The sequence below is a fragment of the Podarcis gaigeae genome (assembly GCF_964106915.1).
Source record: "Podarcis gaigeae genome assembly, chromosome: 5".
NCBI classification, from domain to species: domain Eukaryota; kingdom Metazoa; phylum Chordata; class Lepidosauria; order Squamata; family Lacertidae; genus Podarcis; species Podarcis gaigeae.
Window position 1 is genome coordinate 59,950,675 of NC_139681.1, and position 10,030 is coordinate 59,960,704.

The window sequence follows — 10,030 nt, forward strand, 5'->3', positions numbered from 1 at the left end:
CCTAAATGGAGGAGGAGGACTGCTGAGATAATGCCAGGACATTCCTTCAGTTACTATACGCCATGGGGAAGGAACGTGTTAAAAGAAGGAACTTGTTAAAAGGGCAGCAAACAGCAACAACAACACTCTACATTCTCTACCACACTCTCATGTGTAAGGTCTGCAAAATAATGAAGAGAAAGAGGGTCCACCACAAATGCAACACTTCCAGTGTTGCCACAAACCATCCCTAGTTCTGCTGGCAGTGAGGGTGGGGAGAATAAGCAGGCAAAAACCTGGGATTCTTTCCCTCTTGCAAGATTATTTTAATGCACTGTGGAAAGATCTCCTCCACTTCTGGCGGACTGACTCAAAAGGGCTTGCTTATTCCACGACCGGGATGACAGCGGAGTGTTGTCTTCTCAGGAACATCTGCCTGCCAAGCCTTGCTCTAAACTTATGCCTGGAGGGAGGAAACAACCTTCCAGCTCCATCCGGGCTGCATCATTAGACAGCCCTGCCTTCTGTCCCAAACAGCAAACTGTTCCCAGATTCCGTGCTTTGAGCCTCCTCCCCTTGGCCAGCCATATCCGTGCCAAGTGTAACAGCCCTGCGCACGCTGCAGCAGGAGGCAACGATCCAAGGGAAAGCGTTTTCACCCACCCACAGGCCTGGGGTCACGGATGAGTCACACGCCTTGCTGGCTTGCCAGCACCGCTCCCCTTTACCTCTGGGAGATCTACAACTGAACAGAGATGATAAAGGGAAATGGATCTAAAGTAGAAATCCATCTAACACAGCAGTACAGGGAGGCCTGTTAAGTCAGCTAGAAGTCTCTACTCTCCTAGCAGGCCTCCATGTGGCAAGACTCACCTGCTTCCAGTCCCCTCAGTGTCCAACATGGTGTAGATATCTCTCTGGTTCTTTAACTGCTTCTGGAGGAGGAGGAATCCCAGCCGCATGCTGCAGCATGCACAGAAAGGAAGCCAGCGCAGTATATATCGCCAGTACGGGAAAGCCAAGCCCATGGCCTGAGCAGCCAAGTTAAACAAAAGCTGTATGAAAGAGCCAGCTACAACCAGGGATGAACGTGAGGCTGTTCAAACTGCATTTGGAACCACAATTTGGGGGGTTCTAGCATAAGTCATCTGGATAGCCATGGTTGGAAATATAATGCTGGATTTTTCTAGAAAAAGACATGCCAGAACTCACCATGAACGGCTCTCTTATTCTCCTATAATGGCAATGGTGCCCACCTGAGAGGCGCCAGAACTGAGTTTCGATGAGTTCCTGCTGAAAATAAACACCCCTTGGATTGAGGCATCATCAAGAAGTACCTGAAACTGTATTGCTGTTGCCTGCTTGTTAGTTAGTTAGTTAGTTAGTTAGTTAGTTAGTTAGTTTCCCCCCAAAAGGGGAAATTACAGAATAGGCAGCAGTTGGAAAGGTTATCAAAGTGATGCTATTTTTTTTTTAAAGGCAGGTTTTGATCACCTCTTGTACAGGACATAGGATCTCTCTTTACCTCAGCTAACCGCCTTTGTAAACCAACCCCATCTGTCACTGAAAGACAAGGGCCTGAATCTGGAGCAACAGCGGACGCCTGCAGTTCTCCAAGTATCCTGTCAACATCCGAGAACAAAACATGCTGAAAGTGATCCAAGCAGCAACAACAAGAGGTTGTCAAGGAGACCTCTGACTTGGACACTCTCACAACTGTGTCTTCCAAGCTGGACCAGAGAGGAAACAGCTTCACAAATGTGTCACAGCCGCCTGTAGATTTCTCCCCTTCTGGGTGGGCCATATCTGGGGGCATCTGCTGTTCCTTCATCAGCAAAAACAGCAACAACCCTCCTGGGTCAACACTCCAGGACTGATAGATAGGAAAGAATTGCTTGCCACATCAACCAACATAGCATGAGTCAAATGGACTGAATAAGTCCAGCTAATTTCAGCATGATGTTTCAGCCACCTGTGCTCTAACCATGACCCCTAATTCTTGAAGATCTCAACTCCCTATGTATTTGAAGGAAAGGGTTAGAGCACCCAGAAGCCCTTGCACCAATGGCCAAAGTCTGTATAAGGCAGCTCCTTATAGATTTCAGGTGCCATCCAGATGTTGCTCCCATCCTTCCTGACCATTGCCTTCATAAACTGGGACTGGTGGGAGTTTTAGCCCTACAAGTTACCTATTCCAACCAATCAGCAACCTTTCAGCAAGGCCAGTGGGCTGGATTATGGTACCTTGATGCCAAATATCATGTCTTCATTCCTGATCAGATCCTGATATTTGAGGAAGTGCAGCACAACACGGAGAATGTCTGGCAACACCAACAGAGAGCCCTTATGCCCTGCTACACATTCCTACCTCCAGCAGTCTCATGTTTAGAAATGCTTATTTTTAGGGATACATTTCCCCATCCATCCTGGCTCTTACAACTGACTCTTGCTTTTATTTTGCTTTTATTTGTCAAGTCATCTTTTTTTAAACCCAGTTTATACCGCATTGCCAGGAAGGAACAATGATACACTCACCATATGGCTGAGCCCACCCCACTGACCTAGATAGGAAGGCCACAGAGACACAGGCCTGAGAAATAGCAAAGGGAGATGCCTCTTCCACAGCAGGGAGTCCTAAGCAGTGACAGAGTCTCATGCGGGATAAGGGCATTTTCCCACCCAGGGAAATAATGGCTCAATTTGCTCCTCAATACATAAATCGTAATAATAGACTTGGAACTTTTAGGAGGGAGTGCTCCTCTGCAGCTACTAGTGCTAGGATAATCTCCCATCAGGCTCTGTGTCACAAAATTAATACCAAATGTATTGCTAAGTCAGACCTAAGATCTTGCATCACTTAAGTGCCAAAACCAGAAAATCAAGGGTTTTCACAAGTACAATGAAGCCTATGTTCCCCAATCCACCGATATTCCGCTCCATACAACTGGACCTAATTTTCTCAGAGGGGCTGATGACTCAACTGTACAGCAATGCTGCTAGAAACTGGAGGATGCCAAGGGAGATCCTCAGCTGCAGATTTGATGCAAGCAGGAAAGATGGTCAAGTAAGTCCCTGTCATCCTTATTCATTTACAGAGAACATTCAATAGGTACCGTCCACCCTTGGCAGTATATTTAAGAAAGCCAAATCACGCCTTTTCAAAGCCTACCTCATGTGGCAGCTTCACTGCATCCTTCTAGCACTGATGAGGGACCCTATCCCAATGAATGCCTTAAGCCTTTACATTTGGGCTCTCTCTGAGTGTCACTCTGAGTCTGCAGCAGTTTGTTTGGCTAGTTCATGCCATACATATACTTTGGCTCTGTTCCTGAAATGCACTGAGAATCTATTCTCTTCAATTTTGGGGTGCAAAGCCTGCCACTTAGTTTCTATCTGCGTGGGCCAGTGGTGAAGCTGAGTGTTCCATCACAGGTACAAACTACCACTGCAAACAATCCTGAAGCAGACCGAGAGTGAAATGCTGTACTTTGTGCCCATGACAGAGCATTCAGAAAAAGATAACCGCTTCCACATAGCCACGAGAAATGCCAGCTCAGCCAAAAAAGGTGGGTCACCAGATGTGGCCCAGAAACACATCAATGAATGAAACTAAGCATTATGGAGTAGTATATATTTTTACTTCTGTTGATAACAGGCTCTTGGAGGCTCTTGGAGCTTGCCTAGAGGCAGCACATGTTCCTAGATACAAATTATATATTCCCTTCCCATCTGCAATCACCTGGATTTTAAAAGCCACACCACAAACAGGTGACATCAGCACGTACAACCACAGGAAGCTACTGATGATAAGCAGGGGAAGGATTTACCAAACTCAAGGCAGAACTAGCTTTGTCATCCATGCTCCTTGTCCTACGAAGTTCTAAAGCAATCTCCTCTCCTGTGCTTTCATGAAAACATGAGTTCACTCTGGTGAGAAAGCTCAATGATATAGCTTTCACCCATACTAAAAACAACTGACCATAAATCTACAGATGGAGCTACCTACACCTGACTTAGGAACACAGACCTGCCTGTAGCTTTTGGGTGACAAAATTCAGTGCCAGTTTGTGTGCTGGCTCTTCTCAAAGTCCTGAAGGGACAATGGCTACAAAATCAAGGCGATGGTGCTATCGAAACCAACTGGGCAGTGCAATCCTAGGCACGCTTACTCAGAAGTAAGTCCCACTACACTCAGTGGATCTTACACCCCAGATCACAGCCTGCATTTCAAGAGCTTGTTTACTTGTGGCGGGAAAACATCTCTACATACCACAGTGTACTGAAAGTCTCTTAGAAAAAAAATCAGAGAGAGAGGTGGGGCGTGTTATAAACTCACAATGCAATGCAATGTGACTATTTTGAACACTTATTTAATAACATGTAAGTACCCTCAACAATACTGTCAAATCCCCTAAAACTTCAAAGGGTTAACTTAAGAGAAAGGGGGAAAATGGGGATGGGGGAGAAGAGAAAGGATAATAACGGAAGACAATAACTCAAAACCTGTTTACCTGGAAGAAAATCAGCCAGCCTAACTGGCTTCCAAGTCAGTATACTTAGGGTTTAGGACGGGGGTCAGCAACCTGCGGCTCCAGAGCCGCATGCGGCTCTTTAACGCCTTTGCTGCGGCTCCGGGGCGGAGGCGAGGGGAGGAGGCACATTTTCTGGGCGGAAACACGCAAAAAGTCGCTTATGATTGGATCACTCCCTTATCTACTGGGGGCGCCTTGATCGCGCCGAAAACCTCTCCGTTTGGATTGCTTGCTGCCTATCCAAGTCGATTCGCTGCTGGGAGCCCAGCGCGCTACGCAAGCTCATTGCCGCATTTTACCTTTCCTGGGGAGGACTCGGCGCGCCTGGCGGATCAGGTTGTGGGCGGATCAAGTCGCGGTCGCGTGGAATTTGTGCTTTGTGACCGTTTGAAGTGGGGTTTTTTTCTTGGGAGGCTGGGCGGCGGGAAGAGAGGGAGGCTTGTGGTAGTGTCGGGGCTTGTCTCTAGCAAAGTAAGTCCTTGCTATTTGGTCACATGCGCAGCATTCTCCTTGTGGGGGTGAGGTGGCTTCGGCGCTCCAACGCTTGCTTTGCCGGCTGCTTTTAAAAGGATGTAACCCGTCAGAAGGCCATTCTGGCTCAGAATCATAAATGGAGTGATATTGAAAACCTTCCCAAACAGGACAAACTTGTATTCGAAACATGGAATGCCATCCCCAGCACTTATATAAACATGAAAAAGTATGCATTTGGAGTCCTGTCAATCTTCGGTTCCACATATGTATGTGAGCAGGTCTTCTCCAACATGAACTATATTAAAAACAAACATCGATCACGCCTCACAGATGACAGCTTGCAAGCCTGTGTGAAAATGAAGGTGACGTCTTACAGCCCTGATGTGCAGACACTGAGCACTGAGGTTCAGGAGCAAAAGTCCCATTAACCTGGGTACCTGGTTGTAAATTAAATATTTTAATTAGCTATTAATTTGTCCTTTTTTCTTGAGATTGACAGCTGACTGCACGATCCTGTATATATAGCATTAAGGCAAGAAACAATATATACAGTGTTATATTTGTTTTAAATGTTGCAATGTTTTTGCGTCTCCCAGTTGTTGTTTTTCTTCGGAAACGGGTCCAAGTGGCTCTTTTTGTCTTAAAGGTTGCAGACCCCTGGTTTAGGAGCACAGCACATCCATAAGCCAGCTAGTTCGGCACTGTCAGCTATGACTAGCAGTAATTCTCCAATGTAATACTCAGATATAACGGGAGTCAAATCAAAAACTTTACCTATGTAACACATGAGCAGTTCCTTTATGCCAATAAGTAGTTTTGCAGTCAAAATCTGAAAGCCACGGAAAGCCACAGTAGGCAAAACTCTTGAGAGCACCAGGCCAGTACAATTCACCCAAATAACTTGTGCATACTAGAGAAAACATTTATGGAAGTTGCGGGTGACAGGGATTTGAACCGCCGACCTTCTGATCGTCAAGCCCTAGGCTCTGTGGTTTAACCCACAGCGCCACCCGCGCCCCTTATATATAGACCCTTGTAAATCCTTAAATAATAAAATAATAATAAATAATAAAAGGGCCCTAATAATGAAGGAAGTGGGGGTTTGGATAATAGCTGGGATGAAGGACACTGTGTGACATTTGTCCAGATAAAACAAGAAATGTTGCAAGAAAGCTAGCGCCTATTTAACAACGGACAAAGTTGGGAACTGACAGTGTAATCCTATGGCTATCTACTCAGAAGTAAGTCCCACTGAAGTCAGCAGGAATTCCTCCTGGGTAAGTGCCTATAGCACTGCAGCTGAAGATGGGTCACATGATATAATGGGGGCTCTACAAACCTTTTAATGACATAAATGTTTTCATCTGCACATACCCTTAAGAATGGCACTGCTGCAAACATTCAGATCGTTGATCTCCATAAGGACATGAATAAGGAATGTTGCTTATTCGGTGCTGAAAGCCTAATGCTTACTTTAGGGCATCTTGGCAAAAGTGTTGCTGTGAAGATTTAGGAAATAGCTGTACTGCTGTTCTCAGCACTGATGTGGCCCACCCTGTAGGCTTGACAGCTGCTCTTCGCAGCAGGTCCATATGGCAGAAATGCCCCCAAGCTCTTATGAAACAGCTTGAGCCAAGTAAGGCCAGCACCAGCTAAAGCTGCACGCAAACGCAGAGGAGAGCGCTTTACGTGGGCGCCGGTGACACCGTTCTTTCCACAGTGAAAGGAAACTTGTTCTGAGGAACACACTCAGCAGAGCTTTGTGGTGAGGCCTACATCTCTTTGCAACCCTATCCCTTCCAGACTACTGCAGGCTCCCTAACTCCAAAACTCAGGTTTAAGAAACCCAGAACTCACTCTTCCAGCATCCTATATGCTGCTATGATCCTTTTCTAGTTAGATTAAAATATTAGGCCATTGAATAAGCAACGGCTGAGCTACAGCTCCTTTCCTCAGCCTTTTGCCAAGGAAATGACAAGCACAGGGAATATGAATAGAGACTAAAAGCAGCATTGCAAGGAATGTAAAACTGAAGTCGCTCAGGCTCTGTTCACAGGTTGTAGAATTCCTACATGCAATGATTCTACACACAAGCGCAAGCCGGGCTTCAGATTTTTTGGGTGGCATGGGCAAGCTGTTCAAGGTGGGCACCCCCAGTGCCAACTGCAGTCCCCATGCAAGTCTCTCCCTCACACACTTGTGAATGAACCTTGGTGCTGCCATCAGCTTCTCCCCCTGTTTTTGTTTGTGAGGGGGCTGACCTCAGTGCGGGTGCCAAGCTATTTTGCACCCTTGGTAAGGCTAACTACTTGCAGCAACACCACCACTCAAAAAAATTGCTAACTTCAGTTTTCAAAAACAGATGTCTTGTACAAATGATAAAATTCTTCAAAATATAAAACTACACTATTATCAGAAATTTATAAGCTATAACTAAAACTAATCCGTATAAAACTGTGCTCCGCAAAGGTCAGTACTGCACCCCTTTGAGAGCTGTGCCCAAGGCAGCTGCCTAGTTTACCTAATGATAGTACCAGCCCTGGCTTATTTTCATTTATTTATTTTTATTAAATTTATATACCGCCCTCCATCACAAGATCTCAGGACGGTTCGAAGAATAAAATGCAGAATAAAAACAAGTAAATAAGTAAAAGAAAACAGCAAAACAACAACCTCCCTTCCCACAGACACATTAAAAAAGCCATAGAATATTAATCAACCAAAGGCCTGGTTGAAAGCATCTAAAGATGTATAATAAAGGTGACAGGCAAGCCTCTCTGAGGAGAGCATTCTGCAAACAGGGAGCCACTGCAGAAAAGGCCCCGTTCTCGTGTTGCCACCCTCCATACCTCTCGGGAAATGAGCACAGAGTCCAAGGTCAGATTAAATGGGGAGAGGCTCTGTAAGGAGCAGGTACCACCATCACGTAACCCCATAAGTAAGTGTGGGGGAGTTAGTGACTGCAGGAGCACTCCACTGAGACGCCCATAACAGGTGGCCTGTATGTGGGCTAGCCAGGGTGCCAGCCCCAGTAGGACCTCCCAGGGCATCTGAGCACTGGCAGATGCCACAGTATGATGCCAGGGCTGCCCACACAGATTGTCATCTACACACAGCAATTCCCACACAAGTGGGATCACTTTTGCACTTGAGGACCACATAATTGACGTGCAGGAATTTGGTAATGTGTGAAGCGGGTTCCAGGGCAGAAAGATATGTATCTAAGTTGCACTCTCCCATGCTATTCCCAAGATGCAATTAGGTGAACCCGCTTTTAAATACTGATTTTAAAGCAATTAGAACATGATAGATGTTCAGTAGATTTGCTATCCTGCGATGTGCAAACCATGAGTGCTGGAAAACATGAATTCAACTCTGAACTCCACGGTGGTCTCAATGTACATCCCATTATGTTAAAAGGCAAATTGCCTGGAATATGGAGGGCTCAAGAGACCCACCTCCTTGTTCCAGGGAGGTTCTTGGGAGTGAGAAGAATCCAGAGGAAGGCTGCACTGTTGTGTCGGGCAGGAAAAGAATGCTCTTATTTGCTGAAATGTTTCACTTATCCCATCCCAAAGATTCAGGGCAGATACACAAAGAAGTATGCACAATCACAACTAATAATAGACAAGAAATGGCAGTACAGTGGTACCTCGTTTAAAAACAGCCCTGGTTACAAACTATTCGGTTCACAAACTCTACGGTTACAAACTATTCGGTTCACAAACTCTACAGTTCGGTTCACGAACTGTAGCTCTAAATCTTGCAATCTTGCAATCACAGCTCAATATACAGTGGTACCTCGGTTTACGAATAATCTGTTCCAGAAGTCTGTTCTTAAACCGAAACCGTTCTTAACCCGAGGCACGCTTTCCCTAATGAGGCCTCCCACCGCCGATGTCCTTCCACCATTCGGATTCTGTACTTAGACCGAGGTAAAGTTTACAAAGCGGGACACTACTTCTGGTTTTGCGGACTTCATAAACAGAGCTATTCTTAAACCGAGGTACCACTGTACATATAACAAACAAAAACCATACACACAAACTCTTTGACCTTTTTTGGTCGAATTTAGCTGTTACCCGATAGCCTATAGTAGACCTCCAATCAACAAGAAAGCCCTTCCTGCTTCTAATATTTGAGCATCTCTCTACATACCTGTTTCTAGAGTCTAACCATAGGATCTCTCTCTCTCTCACACACACACACACACACACACTTCCCAAAAAACCCAAAAGATTCTGATGTAACTTTTCCTTCTGTAAGAAAAGGCCGTCCCATGAGCATCAACTGTCATACTGGAATCCGCCCTAAGGGTCATGTCAGTCATGGGTCGTCTGTACTTGGGTGAAGGAGGGTCGGAATGAGTAGCCAGAGTCAGACCCGCTAAATAACAATGCTGTCCCCAGAATTCCTATATAGGGTGGGGGCGGGGAGCAAACTAGTGTTCCTAGGAGTACGGACCATCTCCAGTAGCCAAATGCAAGATCGCCTGGGTGCGATCCATACCAGGACCGAGTAGGACTACCAGGGCATAAGACCCCTGGACCCAGGGGAACTGTGGGAAGCCACGGTGATGTCCTGGGCGCGCAAGGGCGCGCGTGCTGCCTTAGGGAAGCCTCATCCGACTCAGAAGCTCAGCCTGGTGTCCCTAAGCCAACGGGGCGGGATGGGTGGGGAGCTGGCCAGGATAGCAACCCGCGATCTCCCGCTGCGGATGGGGAGACCAGTTGCCCACGCAGCTCAAGCCGCGGAGGGAGGAGCCGGGGCCGCGTCGGAGAAGTTTCCACACGAGCCCCGGGGGCAGCGCTTTCTCGAGCGAAGGGGAACGAAGTGGAAGCCCCGACGGCGCGGAGGGAAGGGGGCGCCCAGGCCGGGCCCTTCCCGCTGCCGCGATGTCTCCCTCTCGGCCCCTACCTGTTGCGCGGTCCCTGCAGCCGTCGCAGCCCCGGCAGATCGCCCTCTCGCCTCGGCCCCCAGGAGCCGCCGCGGCCCGGAGCTCAGCTCCGCCCCGGCCCCAGTCGCCGCCCTTCGCAGCCGGCTGT

General features: G+C 47.2%; 1 protein-coding gene across 1 annotated transcript in view; it reads right to left on the reverse strand.

Annotated features, from left to right (window-relative positions):
• The window catches only part of DNMBP (dynamin binding protein), a 51,423-nt gene extending 41,393 nt beyond the window's left edge, over positions 1-10,030 (reverse strand). Inside the window, exon 1 of the mRNA XM_083740037.1 lies at positions 9,903-10,030. The gene's annotated coding sequence lies outside the window, so the exon portion shown is untranslated. The remainder of the gene's footprint in view (positions 1-9,902) is intronic.